The sequence below is a fragment of the Molossus molossus genome, unplaced genomic scaffold (assembly GCF_014108415.1).
Source record: "Molossus molossus isolate mMolMol1 unplaced genomic scaffold, mMolMol1.p scaffold_m16_p_11, whole genome shotgun sequence".
Classification (NCBI taxonomy): Eukaryota; Metazoa; Chordata; class Mammalia; order Chiroptera; family Molossidae; genus Molossus; species Molossus molossus.
Window position 1 is genome coordinate 17,565,794 of NW_023425346.1, and position 25,199 is coordinate 17,590,992.

Here is a 25,199-nt window from a genome sequence, read left to right on the forward strand (position 1 = left end):
CTGTAAAAAGATTAAGTTTTGAGTAATATTTTGAAAACTGCTTTAGCAGCAAATCCCTTATTTTAAATGAAAATTCACAAAAAGCACTGAGCTTTAATCCATAAACCATGTCCAAGCACAGTGTGCTCTGATGGAAAAATTTGGAGCCAACAAACACGCAGGAAGTTGCACACAGGTAGCGCCCCGTGGAAAACAGCCGAATATTTTTGGACCTCTCTGGCACTGGCTCCTCACAACTCTCTGAGACCAGAGAAAAAGAGAAAGGTGGGAAGGGCCCGCTCTGCTGTCCTGGCTGGTGCCGGGCCGCTGAATGGAAGGGCAGGCCAGGTGTCCAGGGGAGAGTCAGGGGTTCCAGTAGGAGGTAGCAGGCTAACAGCCTCTTCTCACCAGTCTGCGCAGCTCGGCTGGCTGTCAGTTCTAGCAGGCAGGAATCAGCCCGGCTTGCTACTGGCTGCCAGGGGCTGAGCTGCGGGCTGAGGCGCAAACCTGCGTCTTAAAGCACGCAGCAGACAGACAGACTCAGGCTCTGACCAGAACGGCCAGGTGGCCAGGTGGCTCGGCTGCCTGATGAGAGGGAGCCTCTGGCACACAGGGCGCGCTCTCCTCCTGTCCCTCAAAGAATATTTGAAGAGTTTTAAAGAGGCAGGAGGAAAGTGAAAGAGAAGATGTGGATCTTGAATCCCAACCTCGCTGAGTGTCCAAGTTTGACTTTTTCAGTAGTTCGTTATGTCAGGTTCCTAACTCAGAAGAAAAGTCAGAACAGTAAACATTTCTCCAGATACTCAAAGAAAAAAAAAGCCATAGAGAAATGGCTTCAATTTCAAAACATTTTTCTATCCTTTCAATCCCCAGAGAATGAATGAGCGTGCGTGCGTGCATGTGTGTGTGTGTGTGTTTGGGGAGAGGGTGTAGGCAGCAGGAAACAAGATACTGTAAACAACCATCACACATTAGAAATCTATAAACCACAGAAAGAATCAGAGACAAAAAAAGTGGGTTTCCTCTCCAGCACACCAGTTAATTAAAAATTAGTCTTTATAGTTTTCTATTAAAATTCTCAGGTCAACCTAATAGTTCTTGGTATGGTTGATTGCTTTTTATTAAAAAAAAAAAAAATTCCAACCTCCCTGCAGAGGCAAATAATTAGGAAGTCGCTATCTTATCATCGCTGTCCCGTGCCTGTTCTAGACACAAGGAGTCCTCTGCACCTAACAGGCAACTTCAGCACACTGTAATTACTCGAACAAACGCATAGTTGTGGTGGCAGCCCGGAGAGCCGTAGACATACGTAAACATCATTATCTCACTTTAAAAGGAAAGCAAGCTGTATACATAAGAAAAACTGTTACAAGAGGTTTAAAAAAAAAAAAAAATCCCACCAGTCTTACTTGCAGTTAGCGCTTCAGTCAACACATATCACAGCCCTGGAGACAGACAGAGGAACTGCAACAACTCTCTCCAGCTAAAACTTTCCTCCCGAGTTTATCCTCTGTTTATTTTTGAAGCATTAAAAGGCCGCGCTAAGAGGACACACTCAGTTTTCCTGAACATCCAAAGCGGCAGCGAAGTCCTGCAGAGAATTCAGAGCAAGTGTGCGGAGACGAGCTCCCTCCGCTGCGGCTCTGTGGTTGCTCCGAGCTTGTAAATACAAGCTCCGTGGACAAAGTCCCAAATGACATCACTGGCAGCTGCTTATTGTTGAGTCTTTATTAACTGACTGTCAAAAAAAAAAAAAGGAGGGGGTGGGGAGCAAGAGTATCTTTTCTACAGCAAAAGTCGGCATCTTGGAGTGGATTCCAGTCATACATGCATTAATAATCCCATTGATTCAAATTTTCGAGAGTGTGGTTTCTCTCAGGTCAGACCCTTTCTCCTGAAAAAACAGAGAAGTCTCCTCCCGTAATTTACACTGGATAAACTGAAGGCATGGAGGAAAAGTCTGAAATGCAAGCGCGCCCTAGCAAGTTGTTTACCCACCTGTTTCCAGTCGCCTTCAGAGTTTGGTGATTCATTAACGTAGGGTATCAGTTATGTCTTATGCTGCCAAACAACTTTTACTGGGATATGTGTATCTGGCTAACATTTTTTTCTAGATGGAGTGTGTTGGGTTGCAACACTTTTTAGATATATTCTCAAGTTTATCTTGGGGTAGAAGAAGGAAGGGCTCGTTGAAACCACAGACAAAAGTGTGTGTGTGTGTGTGTGTGTGTGTGTGTGTGTGTGCAAGCAGGCAGGTAGTTTCCTGAGAAAAGTGCTGGAAGCTTTCTTCAGATTCTCAAAAGTCAATGACCTACCTGTGCCAACCCCATCACATCCCCCCAAAAACCACTTCTGCCAAGTATGTCTAATAATCTCAAGGACTACTATAAACCCCGCCCACTTCCAACTAGCAAGCTAAAAGTGGGCACTTCCCCTATTTTCCACTCTCCCATGGAATCTCTCTTTCTCTATCAACTGATTCTCACTTGCAGTTTATAGTTATCTCCCACCTACCTCCAGCCCCCACTCGGAGAAATCCACAAATCCTACCGTCTCTGCCTGAAGCTGTAACACTGTACACTGGAGTCCACGGTTCTCCTTCCTTCCTCTGAACTTCTATAATGCTGCTGACTATTTATATTTGCTGCTTTTTATATACTGACTTGTATTTTTAGCTTGTTTTTTAGCCATCTGTGTCTATCTCCCCAACTTATTTTGAAAGGTCTCTGAGTGCAAACATTGTGTTGTAAGTGTTATTTGTTTATACCCAAATCACCTGCCACAGTGAATCTTAAGCAGCAAAGGAGCAGTGGGGGGGGCTGAGGGTGGAGTCAGAGCAAGGTTAGCGGATTCCGTGGAATGAGGTATATATTTAGATTAAGCACTCTCCCTGCCCTTGGAAAACAATGACCTCACATCTTAATACACTGGTTGCTGCTCACTGAATATCCCAAAATTACTTTCTCAAAGAGCAGTGATTGATTATCGATTTGGAAGCATACCAAGACCTGCAAATCTGCCACTTCATGGAGGAATCAGTAAAAGACAGTGCAAATCTTGGGTCACTAATGGATCTTAAATCAACACAATATTTATGAAAAGCATATTAGAAGTACCTGAATATTTTATAAGTACAAACCCTTAGACCCAGCAATTCAAGTGACCCCACAAATACACTCACAAAAGAGCCCAAGGATATAAACTCAGGAACATTATTTGCAGCATTATTTGTAAACCAATAGAACAGAGACAGCTTAAATATTCATCAATATGAGAAAAGGTAAATTATACAAATTGTGGCACACGTATAGTATATAAAACTTAGGAGTTGAAAAAATCGAGGTGGCAGCACATACTAACACAGAAAGAAACACATAGTTGCTTGTTGAATGAATTAAGCAAACTGCAGTACAGAATGTAGCATATGATGGGAGGAATGATACAAATTAATAACAGTGGTTATCCTTGGGGAACTTTTAATTCTGGATGCTTTTATATAGTTTGACTTTTTTTTCTTCAATGAGCATGTTCCACTTTTGTTATTAAAAGTAACAATAAAAGTCACGGTTATACAATTTTCATAATAACCCACAACAAGAATCCTAACTATTCTTCAACAAATGTCTGACATATAGTAGGTGCCCAATAAAGATCTGTTGATTGAATGACTACTTGTGGAGTTTCTACTAAGATACAGCAGAACATGGGAATGGAATGGGATAAAGAAGAGGGAGGACCAGGCCCTGGGTTTTCATTTCTGATTGAATGACTGACCAACCCCCCTTCCCATTACATTTGAGGACTGATCTGAAAACCTCTTAGATTCTGTCCACCTTAAGAAATGTTTCAAGTGCTCAGAACATCAAGTGCTGACCTTGCCCTTGAGCAACTGCTGTTTGACAAGTGGAATTTTAAGGTAAGACAAGTAGGAACCGCTTTCGTTCAGTCCTCTGGTTGCTAGCAAGCACTGCAGGGGAAGTCAGAGCACCTGTAAGGGCACAGGTCTGCCCAGCTCCTGGTCATGGCTGGTCTAACATCAAGGCACCCTCCAGCCCTGGCCGGTTTGGCTCAGCAGTTAGAGCGTCGGCCTGTGCTCCGGAGAGACCCGGGTTCGGGTCCCGCTAAGGGCATGTACCTCGGATGCAGTTTGTCCCCGGCCCTGGTTGGGCCGTGCTGGAGGCAGCCATTCGATGTGTCCCTTTCACATCGATGTTTTTTTCTCTCTCTCCCTCCCACTTTGTTTCATTTTTTGAACAAAAAATGAAAAAAATGTCCTCAGGTGTGGAACTCTCCGGGGGGAGGTTAGGGAACTCTAATCCACAGAGAGTCTTCAGAGCTCTATTAAGGAGGGCCTGAGGCTTTGAGGGTCAGTGGCCTGGAATGATGGCACGAAATGGTCAGTCTCCCCTCCATACAACCTGCAGGTGGAAACTCGCAGGCAGAAGCCATGCATAAGATACTACATTTTTCTTTAAGGGGAAAAAAAGAGTCCAAGAAAAAGAATGAAACTTTCCACCAGGTAATATGGGTTTTTCAAGTACTATTTTCAGTCCTCCAGAGAAAACATACTGAAAAGTCTCGTCTTCCTCGTGAGAAGATCTCTTATGTCTGTAACCATTTCAAGGAAAGGAAAACACAGCCCATAATTCCTGTATGTTTTTATATTGCTGTGATCTACACAGTATAGCAACCCGAGTCCAGATTCTGTTTTAATGCACATTCGAAGACCCTTGGGTGTCATAAAATCACACTTTCTCTTGAGAGTTAAATATAAGTATTTAACTGACTTGCAACTTCACATAAAAACAAATAGAGGTGAGGGTGGGGGAGGTATCTCCCCACCTCTACCAGATGATCATTACTGCTGCAGCCAAAACTGGCTCCACCTGCTGAGAGGCTCGGCCCACCTCCTCAGGCAGAGCCTGTTCTTCATTCAGGCAATTTCCTCCTCCTGTGCGGCCGCCTGCCCCACCGATGGAGGACGGCCAGGCAGCGGTATGACACGCATTATATGTCTATGTACCTAGTCATTTTTTTAAAAACATCTTATGCTGCATTCTTCTTGTTAAAGTGTTTTCTGTTTTAAACTGGAAAATCCCTAAAGTCAAAGACCAGATCTTCAAGGTGAAACACAGCCAGAAGGTCCCTTTCCTTACAGGTACTTGCTAGATGATTGTGTCTAACCAGGGACCTATCAAGACTGTCATCACAGGAACAGTTTTTACCTCTAGTGTCTGATTTCCTCTCCACCCCACCCCCCTTATCCGGATAAAGAAGTATAACTGCTGCCATATATTAAGCATTTATATGTGTCATTTTCTTTAAGTGTGTCATCTCATTTACCTTTAAAATGACCGAGTGAGTTAGATACTCTTATTGTTAGCACAGGGAGCTAGATATTAATAAAGGGAGGAAGCAAAGGGAATGAGACATTATTAAGTATAATTGACTGTATACTTAAGTATAAACGGGCATGAGCCTGTTTGCTTCACCAGGAAGCTACAGCTTCAAACACTCCAGGAGATCAGAGCATTGCCCCACCAAGGATTAACTCCCCTCCCTTGGCCCCTCTGGTACAGGATTGTCAGGGGTGGGGTGGGGGGAGCAAGGGAAGGTAAGCACATGCACAGAAGTCCAAATGGTGCAGGGGGAGGTGCCTGACCATAGAGGCCTGTCAGTCTAGTCTGGGGGCGGGCTCAGCACAAGCCTGCAAAAGCTTAGGTAGTTGGTTGGTTATTTGGAAAAAGCTCCTAGTCCACCCCAAGCCTGAGATACTATAATCCTCAGGAAACAGAGAAGAGGCTCGTGAGCTCCCCCCGGAACACAGCAACCAACCGTGCTGGTATAGCAGTCATGTGGGCCAGGTACCGTCCACGAGGACTCCAAAGAACTAAGCTTTAACATGGAACAGAAACTCTGGACACTGGCCTGTGTTTTGGCCTTATGAAGACAAGACTGGACTTTTTCCATGGTGGGATGATCAGAGGTGGGACATTAGGAACCCAGGAGAGGCAGCCTTCTATTTTCACCCAAATAAATCTTGCCACACCACAATCTCCCATGTTCTACCCATGGAAGAACACGATTTCCACCAGCAACATAATCATTCCGTCCTTTTAGTACAGAGGAAATTGAGGCCCAGAGAGCTGTGTTCCTTGAGTGATTCGATTACGATCATACAGATGGTAAGAGGTAGATCTGCCATCTCATTTGCCTGAACTTCCGGTGGGGAGACTTTGAGCCCACTGAGGATTATAAATACAAATAATGGCAAGTTGGAATTAGAAACATATAGCCATCATTAAAGTACTCAGTTCTGATCCCTGTGTACGATATATGTCAGGGGACATTCAACATACCTTCAGACTTCAATCTCAAACTAGTGTGACTTGTGCTACTTTCTGTAGCGTAGCCTCCCTGCCTGGCTCTTAGTGGAGATATACGGTCGGCCTCAAAGACAGGTGCAAAGACCAAGAGAATCAGCTCCACAGGGTTTAGTCTCAGAGCGTCAGCATGGAGTCAATTCTCCATGCCCTTGGAAATGGACCAGATTCAGTTGTAGGAAGGAGAAAGCACTGGAGAGCAGGCATTTAAAAGTGTTAGCACCTGTTTCCCTTCACACTGAGCGCCTTTGGTGACTTGTATTCCTTTGCTCCAATACCTATTTTTTTCTTGGACAGCTAATGGTTCTACTAGGAGCTTATGAGACAGCCTGTGGCCAGCCAGTCTGCCCTGTAAGATTTAATATAATCAGAAATAAGAAGCAGAAGAGATTTTCAGAGTAACATAGGAATACCTCATCATTCCGCAAACCAGTGAGCATGGCTTTAAGAGGGGGGGTCTCTAGGGGCATTTGGACTCTGAATGTTTAGAAAGTGGCCCATCATTCTCATGCAGATGCTCCACAGACATGTTTGAAGAAGCATAAAAAGAGCAGTAAATATATGACCCTCCTGTCTACAATCAGGCATTAATAAAGAGCAGATTGGTTTGTCCAGGTTGCTTTGAACAGAACACCATGATCAATTAATTGGAAAATTCCTGGTAACCATTCCCTACAATAGGTCACATCTGTCAGAGCGCAACTAGGAAAAGACAAAACGGGTGCCACACTGAGGGTCTCAAACACGTAGCTGGATAGACATGTACAGGCATTTATCACTGCAGATGGTACAGTAGTCCCCATACGTAAATCAAACAAAACGAGTAAACCATGAAGTGTGAAGTCCCAACAAAGTTCAGATTACCCCATAATGACTGCTTTAGTGTATGTCATCAAATGTCAAATTTCAAGCTTTCACGTGCTTTTTTCTTCAAGTGGGAGGGAGGGCTGTTTGCTGCTGTTCTCAACACACATGCAGTCGATCTGCTGAGTTGTTGACACCTTTGGGACGGCAGGAACCTAGGAGAGGGGGCTAATACGGCAGATGTCTGGTGAAAGAAGAGATGTAAATTTGACTGATTATGAAAACCTGGCTGGGACTTGTCTCAGAAATGGGGTACTATCTCCCCCCACATATGCTCTCTCAACCAGCTCAGGCTCCAGGCCTGGCCCGGGAGGTACAGCGAGGGTTAATGTCCCGAAGGCGGTGGAAGGCTTGGGATGAAAGACCCCATGGAAGTATAAAGTATCACCATGAAGCTGGAGGATTTTATTTCAGCCTCCTCATTGTGTTGTTGACAGTGCATACTGTGAGTTTGACATTTTTAACTACTTTGCTTGCCCCAAATAAAACGGGCTGGGCACGAGGAGGTGGGAAAAGGGGAGGGGTGGGGAGCCATGTTCCTCCCCTGACTGATTACACACGACTCCAGTGCCCAGCATTAGGGTCCAGTTTGCAAGCTGGGCCCAACAGTGCTACTTCAAAGATTTATGTAAATTCATTAAACAAGATGCAAGTTACATTTCTTTTAACCTGAGAACAGAGTCCTCCTGAAACCAGAGCCTGAGGGAGGTCACAAGGGACACGCTGTCTGTAAGCTGAGAAAGCCACTCACTTTGTGGCCTGTAATGATTGTCTAAATAAAAAGACCCTGAGTTCGATTTCCACCAGATACTGAGAGGCCATTAAAATCAGCGATAGCACGAAGGGGAGGAAGGAGGCGGGGACAGCCACCGACTTTCCCTGAGTGTGAGACCCAGATTGTCCTGTGATTAGCCCCTCAATGAAGCCTGCCCTGAACGCAGGACAGCCAGCTCCCAGCTCCCAAAGCACCCTGCCTCTAGCACTCAACAGTCCCGCCCGCTGCCCCACACCAGCCCTGCCCAGGCCCTGGGCGGCCACGAGAAAGCTGGTAACACACTGCGAAGGTGCCCTGGTGGGGGACGGGCTGGGTCCCCAGGGCACAAACCCCCGGCTCTGGAATGCTGCCCATATTTGTTCAAAGGGCCAGCAGAGCCCTGGGAAGCCCCAGCGACGCCCCCCTTTATGCTGACAGCGATTCTTAAGTTAAAAAGGCAGAAGTGGGGATTCCAGGGGAAGGCAGGTCGGGGTCTACTGGACCTGTTTTTATTTCCTCCTTTGTCAGTGCACGCGAGCACCCCCACACAGGGAGATTTTTCCTTCTGACTGCCTCACAGGGGAAGCTCCAGAAACACCTGACTTATGGTTGTGGCAAATATTCCTCAAGGGCCCTGCAGGAAAGGCTTCCATCCGGGTGAGAGGGAGACGGCCCTTGTCAGGACACCTGGCCCTGGGACCCTCTGAGGCGGCAGACACCTCAGGACCCAGCCCTGGGCTAGGAGACGGGGAAGGAGAGAGCCCCGCCCTCTGGTCACCGCCGCACACTGCACACCTTCAATAAACCCAGCAGAACTGCTGTGAGACAGAGGGAGCCTTTTCCAAGTACCTCGAGTTCTGCGAGTCGTGAAATTATTGTAAAGTGTAGCCTTCCTATTAGCAAAGGGGAATAACCATTCAATTAATGAGTTATCATTTATTAATTTAACTGATTATAGTAAGGTGAGTCCTACTGGTCAAGTTTATAAGATACTCTTATTAGGTTAGAAATTGCTTAATGATATGGCTAATACCTTTTGAATAAATATAAAAAATGATATATTCCTTGTTTTATAAGAAGAAAAATGTAGTTAGTATAATAAGGAGGCTCTGGAATGTTATTTTAGAAACAGGACACTTTTGAAACAGTCTTATGTAGAATTTGATTACGTGAAACAGTTCAGGGGGGCATCAGTGGGTGAGGTCCTATCCTGCCAGCCCTCACCCGCTCCCACCTACCAGATAGAGCAGGGAAGAATGCACATTTACAGGCAAGGCTGGATGAATGGAACTAAATGACTTTGTTCTTTCCCTGTCTCCTGCATCCTGTAGTGACTGACCCCTGTCCTCTGAGCCCTTTGACCCGTGCCTTCCGTACCACGCGACTTAGCACTTAATTATACACAGCAGGGACTCATGTGTTCATATTTGCTTTTGGTAGGTAACTCTTACCTCCCAAGTAGATTGTAGTCATCTTGACACAGAGACCATAATCTATACCAAAATGGTGCTAGGCACATATGTGCCGTTTAACTAAACAGGGGATTATTCCAATTGACAAGGAGACTTAAAGTCACAGGAGGCCTAAAAGGTAAGAGACAGCAGGTAGATCTGGGATGCCAGTGGCAGACTTGAATGGGCAGTGGGGAAGGGCGGGGCAAGGCATCAGGGCCTAAGACAAGGACACCTGGCTGACTGTCGTCCTCTTCTCCTTCCTCTTCCTTCTTCAGCCTCCCCTCTTTCAAGCCCCGTGCCCGATGCACATCATCATAGCTGCCCACTCCTCCAAGATGCAGTCAGCATCACTGAATAATGATGAGAAATATGTTGAAGCCCAGAGAAAATAATATAATATTGTCTAACAAGTGTTATATGAACTTGACGGTCATGCCAATGTATTAATCTTTTAAATCATTATCTTTCCATTATTGATTTTGTTCCTTGGGTCACTGAGTCACTCACTAGACATTTTATGGAGCAGCTTACAGCTTATACAACAAATCCTCATTGAGCGTCTTCTACGTTCCAGATTCAATGCATCCTTTAGGATCTGAGTAACTATGAACACTCATAGGTATTCTGTGGGTATCTACTGATGGAAAATGCAATGGAAAACACACTGAAAAATGTATTTCTATCCCTGTTTTGATTAAAAAACAAAGTCAAAGTGTAGAGGCCATTAGTCTAAGGATGAGAGGTGGCAACTGAGATTGTGTGTTAGAGACAGAAAAGTTCAAATACCTGGTAATAAGTAAACTGAGCATGATGCACAAACCTCTTAGATAAAAAGAACTCAGTTATTAGCAGGGAGCCCCGTTTGTCAGAGGAAATGTAATTGTTGACTGAGGGTGAACTATGGTTTATATGAGGTCAGAAAGTCCAAAGGTCACCGTCTTAGTGAAACATAGCTGGTCAGAGCCTTTCCTATAACACATTCCATATTTTGGAAACAAAGGAAGCAATTCTTACCCTCATTTCAAAGGAGAGACAAGACCAGTTTCCACCAAGCCATTTGGCCTTTGACTTGAGTTAGGCAACCCCTAGTAATGCACTCCCAGAAGGAGGTAACCTTCCGACCATCACACCTGACTTCCCTACCAGCACTAAATTATGTCCAGTTCCAAGACAGATTCATTCACTCTAGAATGGGGGAGGGTATATGCCAGGGGTCAATTTGGGGTGAAAGTGGGCTTCTCGATAACTTTGAAACACATCGCCCATCTGGTAAGAGGGGAGGAAGAAAAGGAGAGGGTGTTCCAGAATCAGTATGGTGAGGGCCGGTGCAGAGAGAAGGCTCCAGGGCTGCTCCGAAATGCACACGGGTTCTGGATGGAAAACACTGGCTCAGGACCTGGCCCGACCCTTATGACACTGTAAGTGTCCAGGTGCATTAGGGCATTTAGCTCTGGTGTGCATCCTGGATTTATTGCCTATTTTACCATTCTTTCTCTGTCCTTAGCAGTTTGTCTCAAATACTTTTCTCTTCTAATTCATTGCCCTCATGTTCAGTTTCCCTTGCTCTACATTTATTAGCTGCCAAGTGCACGAGGAACACTGCAGGACCTATCCATAATCTCTGCTCTCTGTCACTTAACCGCACGGAACACATCTGCCCGTGGATTCCCGTCCTCTACCAAACCCTATTCCCTGGCTCTCGCTGTGACTCCAGGAGGTGGCTTGGAAGAGGGTTCGTATCAACCCTCCTAGGACTAAGGTTAACACTAAAATTCAAGCATCCTGGGAAGCCCTTTAGTCCAGGCAAACCAAAAGGATTGGTCATCCCAAATCCACAATTTCTATTAGCAAATTCTCAAAGCCTCAAAAACTCCAGGTGTTTCTCCACAAGTCCTCTAACACCTCCTAATTGTTTCCGTGGGCCCCTCCCACGTGAGGATTCTGCTTGGCTTCCTCGGCTTCTTGTTGTGCCCACTAACATAAACCTCGGTTCCATTCCTGTGTTTCCCTTTTCCTTCTTTCTGCAACCTGCTTGACTGCCCAACCCAGCCCTGCGAACAGTCAGCCACATTGTGAAGCCTTTCCAAAGAGACGTGGCGGTGAGCCTTCCGGACCCCGTGTCTGGTCTGGGGCTGAACCTGTGGGGCACTGACTCCCACGGGCTGACCTCTCTTCCAGCAGCACAGAGCCTCCAGCCGCCTGCGCCTCCAGGATTGGCCCCGCCCACCCACCCTTCCCCAAGTGGCTGCTCTCCAGTGATTGGTCCACATAGTAAAACAAAGGCCAGGACATTCTGAGTTGGCTCGGGTCACTCGCTGGGCCATATGCAGTCCACAGCAGCCTGGAGCACTGGCTGAGGCCCTGTTCACCTTCTCCCTGTGTCCTGTCCGCATTCCCCCTCCCCCAGCTGGTGACTCTCCCATCAACACTTCGCAGTACCTGAACCCTATCAGTGTACAGACTCCGTACAGTTTCTGCTCCTAGAGGGCCCAACCTGTGTCATAACCTCAAACTTTGAGGACTTTAAAGTACAAAAGGGGAAAGTATGGTATCTCCACAGTCCTCTGTAGAGTCTCTTTTCTTAGGTAGCTGGGACACTGAACCAGGGGGAGACACAACATGCTACCATGTTCCGGTGAAGAGGCAACCCAACGGGGAGCCTGGGAGCAACACACACACAGAGCAGAGCAGAGCAGCGGCGTCGATGACGCCGTCACAGCAGTCACTGCGGGGACTGTAAACCTTCATTTGGCGCTCAGCGTGCACCACTGCCTGTCACAGCACCCTCATGTCTTAGCTCTGGTCCGCTCCCCCATGACTGAATGGTGCTAGGTCCTTCCATGGCCTTTGTTTACAGTGGGGAAACGAGGCACAAATAGGTTGAGTAACTTGCTCTAAGTTGCAGGCTAGTGAGCGGGCAGAGCTGGGATTTTAACTAAGCAACTGGCTCCCAAGTCTCCACCAAGCTGCCACCACATGTGATGGGACGTGAAGGAAACAAATGGTAAAATGAATGCCTTCCTCCCGCCCACGGCAGTAAATATCACCCTCCATCACCAATAAGCCGCACTGACATTTCGACGGCGTTCCTTTTCCCCTGCATAAGGAATATGCCCAGGCCTCACTTCACCTCCTTGTCACAGTCTCTGTATTTCATATGTACCTTCTCCTCCCTCGATGACGGTTTCACCATTAAAACATGATTCTTTTAATTCCCAGCGAATAGGATAAAGAGCACCATAAGTAATTTTGGCTTCTGTACATGTCCACTCAAAAAATAGAGATGAAACTGTTTTCCTTGTATCCAACTGCGGGTGCTGCAGAGAAGCTGGACAAGCCGGTGAGCCTGCCGCCTACACATCAATCACGAGGCGCAGGGCAAACCCGGACTCCTTCCCCGATACTCAGGGGCCCAAGTTTCCTGGCTCCCTTGTGGACTGTGGGCTCACCCGCGAGTGACTGCCCAGGCAGGATAACTCAGATCACTGCTGCCTCTTAGAGATGAATTTTTAAACCACATTCTACCTCCTACCTCTCTGCAGGAGAAAAAGATAAAGATAAATAAATTTTTTAAAAATCCTACATTGCAAATTATTCATATTCCAAGTCTTTGGTCAAGCAAGATCTAAATTCTGTACCTCTGTTTCTCTGAGCCCTGTGTATTATTCAGATGAATGTAAAAATTGAACCCTAGGCTACAGGCATAGAAGGGAAACAGCTATTTTCTCCTTTACCATGGAAACCCTGTGCACCATGAGGTGCTAAGGAGAAATGAGCAGCTTTAATAACTTGGGGGGACTGCTGCCTCTCCCTCAGCCAGCGTAATGGAGTTATGATGCAGCATAAATCACGGTGTCTAATGCAAGCTGTCTCTTGAAGGCTCAGGGAAGCATCTTACTCACTCGGAACAAATCGGCATGGTTTATTCCCAAGACAGATTAAGCATTTCCCCACAAGATTTAAGTACCTCTCGGTACCTTAGAACATTCCGTGTGCAGGGCCTCAGAGGTAAGGGAACATTGCGGATGGACTTGAGTTTTACATGTGGTGTTTCCATCCTGAAGACACAGTCACACCAACAAAAATATTACTCATTACTTTTTCAGACGATGTCTCAGGCATATGTCCAAATATATGAATAGATAACCCACCCAGAATGTATAATTAGTATAAAGTTTCTCTCTCTCTCTCTCTCTCCCTCTCTCTCTCTCCCTCTCTCTCTCTCTCTCTCTCTCTCTCTCTCTCTCTCTCACACACACACACAGTTTTGGAAATAAATAGCTCCAAACTTAATAGCTTTTGCAATCAGTTATTACAAAGCTCAATTGATAATCTACTTCTTTCCTTTTCTTCCAACCTTCTTCCTCTTCTCCATCCTTCATAAATGATTAAAGTCAAGAAGAACTTTGCATCTACATTAGTCCCTAACCCTGTTTTTTCAGAACTGTTTCATATGGAATGACCTCATCACAACTTAACCCTCCATTGCTGCTAAAATAAATCTGTATTGAATGAGGGCATTTGTTTCCCTCTCTTCAATATGAGTTTAAAACACTGAAAATGTAAACTCGGAACGGAAACGTCTCAGATGCCTCTGGGTTGCTGGTGAAGAGCATCAAACCGCTGCACACCTGTAAGAAGACACAGCCGGAGATGGTTCTCTAGTTGGACATCAGCACCTTTTTTCCTTTTCCCGTCCACTTCCTATTGTGCAAGAGTCTTCGCGTGGAGAGTGAGCCCTTTTAATTGGAATACACTGGCTAACTCGGCCCTCTGTCCTGCGTAGTGATCTCATTGGCTGTCCCAGGCCCAGGTGTCAATTTGGGAATGCATTCTCCTAGGGCAGGCATCTGGCCCTGGGTCCTTGGCAAACCAACTGTGACAGGTTCTTCTAACAGCTGCAGTGGCAGGCTGAGCTCCCAGGTGATTAAATCATCCTGCTTTCTGGCCCCTCATGTGTTTGGATTGAAGCCATTTTCCTGGAACGAGGCTGAAGCAAAGGTGGCTGCCAGCTCACTGACCATAGCCTGATGTCTATGGGCCGAGGCTCCCTCTGAAATGATGAAATGTCCCCTTATCTTTCCCAGGCACTTAAACCTGGAGTTATCACAAACCTGCCCTTGAAAACATGAGCTCTTCCATTTGCCTGACATGGGGCTAAAATGCCACTTTTCATGGTAAGTAATTGTTCAATTTAATAGCTCTGCTTTGAAAAGCACTGATTCTCACACTGGCTAGAAACCATTCCTTTCCTGTGATACTGGGCAGGCTCATGAAATATACAGCTGACTACATGTATACAGCCGATGAAGACATCGATCAAGAAGAGATATACTCAAAGTGTTCACATTTTCCAACAACACAATACCATGTCGTAGGCAAATAATTAAAAGACTGTTTTTTGGTGAAGCTTAATGCTGCTAATATGCAAATAGCAGTGGCCTCTCACTGAATTAAAACACAAATCCCCAGCAGGTGGTGATTTAATTTAATGATAACTAAAGTGCTGCAATGAGAGCCAATAGACCTGTGTTTTTTAAAGTGTGGTCACTGGACCACAATATCAGTATCACCTGGGAGCCTATTAGACATGCAGAGACTCAGACCGAGCCCCACTGACTGAATCAGAAACTGTGGGTGGACCAACAATGGTTCAATAAGCCCCCCAGTTAATTCTGATGCATGAAAAGTTTGAGAACCACCATTCTCGGTGAAGCTGGGGCCTGATATGCTGTCAGTGAAGGAGTGTGGAGTTGCTCTGGAGGGAAATGCATGCATGCTACCATCATGACCCACTCACACTTCAGCTAGATCTAACTCATGCTGCTCCTCCTCCCTCCTGAAAGGTGGTGTTACCAGCTGTCCAATTCCCTGCTCCCACACAATTACACCCCCCATACACACAGTAGTAATTAGTTGGTGATTTGGTGTAATATATGCAGCTCTGAAGAGATCCAGCTAGCTGTATCATCTCACCATTCACTTCTACTCAAAATCCCTCCAAGGAACAGACATAAATGTCCCCATTTTACAGATGGTGGAAATCTAGGTTGCCAATGGTCTTTCAATTAAGACAACATAAAAATAGCTCTGGATTCACCCTCTGTTGAATGGCCTATTTCCAGTCTCCTGGCCCATGAAACCTGGTGTGAAATCTGAAAACCTGAAACACTTCTCTAAGCCTCACTCAGCCTCCACCAGGTAAGAGTTGGGCTAGAGATACACTGTTATTTGTTCAAGATGTCTGCAGTTACACAGACAAAATCGTCTTGCAGAACAGAATTTGGCATGATACCCTTTGTCGATGAGGCCGTGGTGAAATACGCTTTTTCATACAATGCTAACAGGAGCTGTAAACTGTCACAGTCTTTCTGGGATGCAGTCTGCCATATCACTTGACTTAGCAATTATACTTCTTGGAACTGATCAAAGATAAGTTGTCCAGAGGTGGTAAAAATAATTTATATATAAAAATTTTTCTGGAATAGTATTGTTTAATGAAAAAAAGGAACAATCCACATTTCAATAACACATGGTTAAATAAACTAGTTCTTCCATGAGACAGATTATAATGCAGCCATTTATAAGTAGACTCTTGAGCACAAGTTATTAAATAATGGTCACAGATAAAGTTAAGTGAAAATATCCGGATACAAAATTTTATAAACAGTTAAGTTTCCATTTTTTTTTAAATCATGGCTTAACACACAATATACTCAAAATACACATGTCTGTGAACACACAGATATGTATTTAAAATGACTGAATAGAAAACCACCGCTATATAGATGAAGGAACAAAGGTTCATGAGTACTAGCTAAACTATCAAAAATCACTTAATAAATACAGATTGAGGCCATGCTTGTCTGAATCACTCTACTGCCCACTACTTCTGACAGGCAGTGTGAAACTTCATGGCTGAGTTGAGAATGCAAGCCAGGTTTCTTAATTTAGTTTACTATTCTATTTCAAGAAATATATAAAATAGCATTTTGTCATAAGTCAGAGATTTCCTCCATCTAGATTTCCTCCAAGTATTTCAAGCAGCAATGATAATAAAAATTAGAATTATTGAATGTATACTATGTATTAGGCCTGTGCTAATCATTTTACATGTTACTTGATTTAATGATTTTTATGACAACAGCTCTATGTATTATGAGCACTATTCATCTTATTTAACACGAGACTCTGAGAGTTTCCGTATCTGCCCTGTACACACATGTAGAAAGTATCAAAGTCAAAATTCAAACCATCTGTTGGAGTTCAAAGTCAGTGATCTTAATTTCTCCATTCTGAAATATTTCTAGAGAGAGAGATTCCTCCAGTTCCTTCCATCCTGTAGTCTGGCATCAAGTTTATGTGTTTTGGCATAAACAATATCTTGGCATGGTGTTCATCATTAAAAAAAGTGAGAACAAGCACTGTTGGCCCTCGTAAGAGCCTGGATTAAGTATGAGCAGATATTAGGGATAATGAGAAGATCTGATATTTTTCCCTCAACATTTTTAGCATGGAGTTCATTAAGAACTGAGGTTTTTTATCGCAAAAGTTCATTCCGTCACAATCAACTTAGACCCTTCGTAGGGCCACATCAAATACTTACATATTAATGACCAATTAAAGCCAAACATTCTCTAGGTGTCTCAGCGCCTGTGTCTCAGAAATGCCCAGCAAGCTGCACACAAGTCCCACGTGACTGGCAGGCCTGTAACACTCTCATTAATTCTCAATCACTTCCTTTCCTTCTGCTTCCAATCCTGGCAATTCCTGAACCTCTGCGCACTTGACCAGGGGGCTCACTCACCCTTAAGACCTGATGCTTTATGTGGGTGATTTACCATCACTTTGACTTCTTCCCTCGACAGTCACTCACTTATTATTGGATCACATATTATCATGTCAATTTCAGAAGAGGTGACAGATTATTCCTCAAGATCTGGTGCTCCCAATAGGTTCTCCTCCAACAAATGGGAACCATGCACTTTCACTTAGATGTGAATACTATCTAGTCTATGTCCTATTTGCCTTCTTTCAAGCCTTAGCATGGTGGTGATGAGCAGATGGTAAAGTTATGTGTGTAAACTGCCTTCAGGAACTAGGCAGATAACATAAGAAGAGTAGAGTAGAAACGCAGTAGGGAATGGTGGAGACTGATGAACTGGAAAGTGCATAGCTAGCAAAAGGCATTAAAATCTACAATTATAAAATACTTAGTGAGCCAAACAAAAAAGGTCTGCATCCAGTTTATGATCTCTGAATTGGACTAATTAGTTTTGACTAATTGTACTCCTATCAAAACTGGAATTCAGGTAAAGATAGGGTAAAGGGTGTGCCCTGGCCCTGATCTATCGGGGCACCACCAATGCCCCTAAAGTGTTCTTCATGCCCCTTCATGAAACACAGGCTGGCACCAATCTCACTACAATATGAGCCACCATATTTTTCAAGACCAAAGAGTGAGTAAGAACAAGAGCTCAAGAGGTAGATTGCCTGGGTTCAAATCTCAGGGCTGCCATTTACTTGCTCGGTAACCCTGGGCAACTTAACAATGCTCAGATCTGTAAAACATAGGGACCGAATGGCAGCACTATTTTACAGAGCTGATGTCAGTTACTCAGAACAAGGCCTGGCACACAGTGAAGGCACAGTCAGTGACAGACAACAATCATTGTGTGACCAACTGAAATGCCTCAAGTCTGCTTCTGAGGAGACACCCTGAATACAACACCCTTAGAATCTCTCAGTGTGCCAGAGAACACTGGATGGGAAACTAGAACTAATTACATCTTCCTGGGAGAGGCAGTGGTGTGGATGACAGAAGAGTGGGAGACCTTTGTACACACAGTCTTCACTTGAAGGGAAGGATGGGAAAGGTCTCAGGGGGCAGCAGAGAGATGGACAGAGGTTGAAGCTGGGTCTGTCCCAGTATGAAACATGGACAATGTAGGGAAAGAGTTTGGCCCTAACTAACTTTCCTATACTATGCGGATGTTCCCTGGCATCTCCCTCCCCCACAGCCTCCTGCAGGTCATCCTAATTTTAAAACCCTTGCCTTCAGCGTCCAACTGATGCCCCTCTCTCCTCAAAGCACCCATTCCAGACAACTGCCTTTTCCTCCCTGACTCCTACCAAAATGCCAAACTTTATAAGGAAAGCAGTCTGATTTTACAGATTTGCAGGATAGTGTACAGACTGATCACTTTATTTGCACTTTAACCTTTATTCCCCAACAAAACTTTCCAGTTTCTCTACTACAGTATTTTTCAAACCATGATTCATAACCCATTGGTGATTAAATCAGTTTAGTGAGTCCAGACCAGTATTTTATTATGGAAATAAAACAGAAAATGTCAAAATATAATTAAAAGAAATAGAAAACAGAGTGCATGCCATGTAGTAAATATATATATATATATCTACATCAACTGTGTCATAATGTAAAATATATTACTTACTTACTGAATGTCCATAATCAAGAGTTTAAGAAATACTGCTCTAATGAACAGTCCCATAGTCTGATGTGCTTGGGTTCTGGCCTAATGGAACTGATTGATTATTTCCTTCTCCCTCCTTCCTTCCCCTCCTTTCCTCCTTCCTCCCTTTCCTCCTTCCTCCCTTTCCTCCTTCCTTCCTTCCTTTCCTCCTTCCTTCCTTTCCTCCTTCCTTCCTTTCCACCTTCCTTCCTTCCTTTCCTCCTTCCTTTCCTCTTCCTTCCTTTCTTTCTTTCCTCCTTCCTTCTTTCCTCCCTCCCTCCTTTCCTTTCCTTCCTTCCTTCCTTCCTTCCTTCCTTCCTTCCTTCCTTCCTTCCTTCCTTCCTTCCTTCCTTCCTCTATTCATTGGAAGTTTACTGAGAGCCTACTACAAACCAGACACTGTTTTAAGAACTAGAGGTAAGAAGAGAAAAAAAATCCATAAAGTCCCTAGTCTCATAGAACTTATGTTCTAGAAGGATACTTGAGGCAATAAACACATAAACAAAAATATGCCAACTAGGGATATGTGTTATGAAGAGTAAGTTAAAATGGCATGATGGGGGGGGGGGGGTGTGGTTGGCCAGAAAATGTTTCTCTAATACGGGGGCACTGAAGCACACTTAAAAGAAGTGAGGAAGCAAACTAAGAATATTTAGGGACCAGTTTCCAAGCAAAGTGACTAGTGGAGTAAAGGCCCTGAACTGATCATCTGCGTGGTGGTGGGGAAGATGGCAAGGAGCTGGAACGACTTGGGTGAGGGAGTGAGGGGAAGAGGGGGAAATGAGATGGGTGGTGGGGTGGAGACCGTGGAGCCGCTGCGGACAAGGTGAGGACCCTGGCTTGGACTTGAAGCAAGGTGCCTACCCACTAGTGGTTTTGAAGCAGAGGCTGGCATGGTCCTGCTTATATTTCTGAAAAAACACTAGGGCTCTGGGGAAAAATGAGTTGCAGACAGTAAGGGGGGACACTAGGATACAAGACAGGACATTTTCTGTAATCCAGGGAATGACATGGTGTATGTCTCTGGCCCGAAGCACAGCAGTAGAGGTGTTAGGATGTGCTTGGATTTGAGATATACTTCAAATGTCCATCTTACGCACTGATGAAGTGACTATGAGTGTGAAAGAAATGAAAAAGGCAAGAATAAATCCAAGGCTTTTACCTGAGGACCTAGAAAGATGGGGCTGCCTTTCCTGAGAGGGGCAAGCCTGCAGGAGGAGCAGGTTCAGGGGAAATGGGGAGTCATTCTGAATATGTTAGGGTTGGATGCCTACGAAGCATCTAAGTGGAGATGTCCAGTGGCCGTCGGATACCCAAGCCTGGGATTCAGGGCAGAGGTCCAGGATGGAGATACAGATTTGGGAGTTGTCTGTATGTAACCAGTACTCAAAGCCATGAAGCTGGATGAGATCACAAAGGAAGTTCACATAAATAAGGAAGAAAAAGATATTCAGACAGTGAGGTAATGTTCAGGCACATTATAATCTTCTTCATGCCCACCAGATGGCCAAAGCCCCTTTATATGTATGTGGGCAACCATACAGAAAAGTCGGACGCTGGTTCAGGAGGGCTGCCATCCTCGCATGCAATAAATAGTTATTGACTGCCAACTGGTGCTGGACATGGACAGCCTCAAAGAGAAAAGAGGATGCAAGAGCATGAGGCCTGGAAGGAAAAGAAGAGACTAATGTACGTAAAACTCAAACTGATGTTATTTCTGCAGGTAAAAGACATTCAATCGGGTATCTTCCTTCTGCCTAAAAGTGACATGACCAGGTTGCTATGGACAATTAATGCCAGTGGGCTAGGGCTGACGCTCCTCCCCACAGGTGTCCATCCACAGATCCCTTTCCTGCCTCTCCTCTTTGTTGACCACCCCTTAGCCTTGCCCTCAACTCCAGGACGTTCCCCAGGGAGGAGCAGCCTGGCTGGGCCTGATTAATGGGGCAGTTGTCCCACTTCCCTATCCTGAGCATTGTCTTTTCAATACTTGCAGCAAAACACGGTGTGATTGGTCCGGCTGGCGTGGCTCAGTGGTTGAGTGTCTACCCATGCACTAAGAGGTCACCAGTTCGATTCCTGGTCAGGGCACATGCCCAGGTTGTGGGCCTGATCCCCAGTCGGGGCATGCAGGAGGTGGCCAATCGATGTTCTCTCTCATCGATGTTTCTCTCTCTCTCTCCCTCTCCCTTCTTCTCTCTCTAAAAGCAATAAAGGAAAAAAAATATGAATAAAGAAAAAACAAAACATGGTGTGATTGGCTGTAGATGGGGAAGATGGAAAATGGTCCTTACAACTACAAAAAAAATCATAAAACCCAACATAATGAAAATAACAGCCCTAAAAGAGGAGTAACTAGTGAATTCTCATTTTAGTGAACTTTCATGTGCTTTACCATCACCTAAGGCATTACTAGTGTTCACAGCTGCCCTTCATAGACATCCAGAGGAAAATCTGTTCTTCTTACCAAAACCTTGACTCACTGAAGCAGAAGTCTGTTCTGTCTTAATTAGCCGTTTTCTGGATGCCTTCCATATTTCTGGGCATTTATTTGTTCACAACGTATATGCCATGGCGAATGTGTGGTATGTGTGTGTGTGTATATGTCATGAATGTGAGTAGCATGAGCTGTGTGTGAGTGTGTATAAATGTGGTGAGTGGTATCTATATGTGAATATGTGAGTGGTATATGTGTGTATGACTGTGTGTCAGTATTGTGAATGTGTGTGAGTGAATGTTGTAAAGTGAGTGGTATATGTGTGTATGAGTGTGCATTTGAGTGAGTGTATATGTATTAGTGTGAGTGGTGTACATGAGCACATGTAGCGCATGTGAGAAGGCAGTGTGTGTGAGTGTATATATGGGAGTGTGGGTGTGAGTGTGAGTGTATGTGTGTGAGTGTGAGAATGTGTGTGTGTGTGCAAGCATGTGTGTGTGAGTAAATGTGAGTGTGCGTGAGTGTCTCTCCCTCTCTGAATCTGTGTCACTCCTGTGCTGGGCCCAGTCTGCAGAGAAGCTGTAATGAAGCCAAGGCCCACTTGGCGGGCACCTCCTACCCTACTTGGAAGACAAAGTTGGGCTGCATGTCAGGTGGGGCAGTAAATCATTATTGACATTCCAGTGATCAGCACTGAACTAAGAGCCCAAATAAACAGTGTGAGCTAAGTTGGGGCCTCCTAAACCATTTGGATTGCTGGGTTTCCCTTCCTGATGAGGTGGCGTGTTTGCCAACCGAGGTTGCTCAAAGTCACGTGTCTCGGAAAACAGCTGCCCCGTTCTGCTGCCAGAGGAGCTGCTGTCTCCTACCCTCTCCAGGTAACCTCGCATCCCTCACCGCACTGGGAACACAGGCCACGTGTCTCCAGAAGGGAGGGGGAGCACTGCGGAGTCCACGCAGTTGTCAGAGGCGGGAGGGAAAATGTCATCTGCAAATCCTGGCCCTTTGTAACAGCTTGGAGAAAATTTCAGCAACAACTGTCACTTGGCACCTGGCTCTATCTCACTCAAATGGAGGGCTCCTGGGCTACACTGAAAAAAAGGAGAGGTAAAAACACCTGGATCCCCCTTTAGAATTTGCAGAGGACATTTACATGCATCATACCTTAGAAATGAGACTCAAACCCAGATCTTTAATCTTCTCCCTAATATTTATCATAAAGGTGACATATGCTTATGAGAGGATTTTTTTCAAGATGTACAGAAAAGGATAAAACAAAAGATTATTTTAAATTCCTAGGATGAATAAATGCTCAAGGGTAATTATCTATTGCTAATTGTGTCTTTATGTCCTTCCAAAAACGGTCAATCATTTGCATTCAAATATGCCCATTTTCTAAAAATAAATAGGATTAGTTTATACACACATATAATTATAAAACATTTTCCATTTGACAATATGCCTTGTACAATTTTTATATCACTATATACAATCTACATACACTTCTCTTGAATCAATGAACCCTCATTTATTTAACCAGTTACTTGATTATGAATGTTAGATGATTTCAAATTCAGGTGTCTCAGTTGCACATAGCAGCCTTTCCTGATAACAAACAATATTGCTGTACTCAGAAAAATGAGAGTTCTAGGTCAGCCTCGCCCAAAATAAAAGTTATTCATGTCAGATAAAGCTTAAGGCCTTCAAACTCAACCCTCTCCTTTCTGAATCCCTTTCCTGTTATCATGCTCTTCCTCTATTCCCCTATTAAACCTTTTTATTTCATTGCTAGCAAGGAACTGGAAAAAATTTCTTGACTTCATGGATACCTTTGACTTTGTCTTCATTCTCATTATGCTGGGAACTACTAATTAGACTACTGACAACAATTTGATATCACAAAGGCCAAACTGCTCATTGAAGTTTTCAGTTTCAATCATTGATCTAATGTTATGTAGACACAAATACAGGGAAATACAGATGAACATCTGTTTACTTTTATAAAAGACATCTATGAATTTTCTTCACAATATACTTTGCTTCCCATGACCCTATATAAAAGGGAAACTTTAATTATTTGTTTGTTTGAAAGGAGTATAAGATTTGTTTTCAGGTTTGATGAAAACTGTTCTTTATTTTTCTATTTTGTCTGAAAGGCAAACAGTTACAGATTTTACACTGTAGTTTTATGAGCATACCCACCTTCATCAGAGACTGGATGGGAACTTATCTGGGTTAAGCTTTGTTCTCAACCCCAGTTCAGGCCTCAGGGGACAAAATACGTAGTATCTTTGAAGAAGAAAGCAGCTGAATCAGTCCTATTAAAATACAGTTCCAATGTATCTATGAACTTGGGCAGTTGGACACTGATTGTCTTTCCTGAGGAAGATTCAGTAGTTCGCGGTAGTTATAAAACAAGCAGTCATGACTACCAAAAATTAAAGTAGATTACCTCCCAACAAAGCTGAAGCCGATCCACAAGAGGAGCCCAGACTGCTTATTTAAAATGTACTTAACGTTGCACATCACTTTACAATCAAGATCACTCTACACAGCAAGGCTATCAATTAGAATTGAAAGAGAGCGAAAAAGTTTTCCAGACAAGTAAAAGCTAAAGGAATTTATCACCACTAAACCAGTATTACAAGAAATATTAAAGGAACTACCTTTTTAAAATATTTTTATTGATTTATTTTTAGAGAGAGAAGAGAGAGGGAGAGAGTGAAACATGGATCAGCTAGTTCTGCATGCCTCTTACAGGGGACTGAGCCTGCAACCCAAGCATGTGTCTGGACAGGGAATCGAACCGGCAACCTTTCATGGGACAATGCCCAACCAATTGACCACACCAGCCAAGGCCAACAGGAGTTCTTTAAGTAGAAAATAAAATAACTAAAGTATGAATAAGAAAATATATGAAATAAAAAATCTCACTGACCAAGGCAAATACTTAATAAAAGCAGTGAATCAACCAATTATAAATCTACTATAAATGTACAAAGACAAAAGTAGGAAGTTTATGTGTAATTACAACAATAATTTTAGGGATACACAAAAACACCCAAAAGCAGTAAAAAACTGATGAAAAACACGTAAAAACATAAAGAAGTAAAAAACATAAAGTTGAAGAGGATGAGTAAAAATTGGAGTGATTTTACATTGTTTTCAAGCTTAAGTGACCATCAATTTAAAGCAGACTGCTATAAATATAATTTGGTATGTACAAAGCACAAGGTAACCAAAAACCAACAATCTATAAGAGATGTACAAGAAATAAAGAGAAAGAAATAAAAACATAAGACTATACAAAATCATCAACATACAAGAAAAGAAATTCAGAAACAAGAAAGAAACCAAGGAAAACTACAAGACAATCAGAAAACAATAAAATGGCAACAACCATATACCTATCAATAATTACTTTAAATATAATTGGACTCAATTACCCAATCAAAAGATACAGAGTTTCTAAATAGATGCAAAAATAAAACCCATACATATACTGTCTATAAGAGACTCACTTAAGATTGAAAGACACAGACAAACTGAAAGTAAAAAAAATGGGAAAAGATATATCACGCAAATAGAAACAAAAAAAACCAGGGGGGAGCAATACTCATATCAGACAAAATAGACTTTAAAACAAAGGCTGTCACAAGAGACAAAGGGCATTACATAATGATAAAGAGACCAATCCAACAAGAGGGTATAACTCTGGTAAACATCTACCCACCCAATGTAAGAGCACTTAAATACATAAAGCAAATATTGACAAACATAAAGGGAGAGATTGACAGTATTACAATAATAGTAGACAAGTTTAATACTCTGTTCACATCAATGGATAGATTA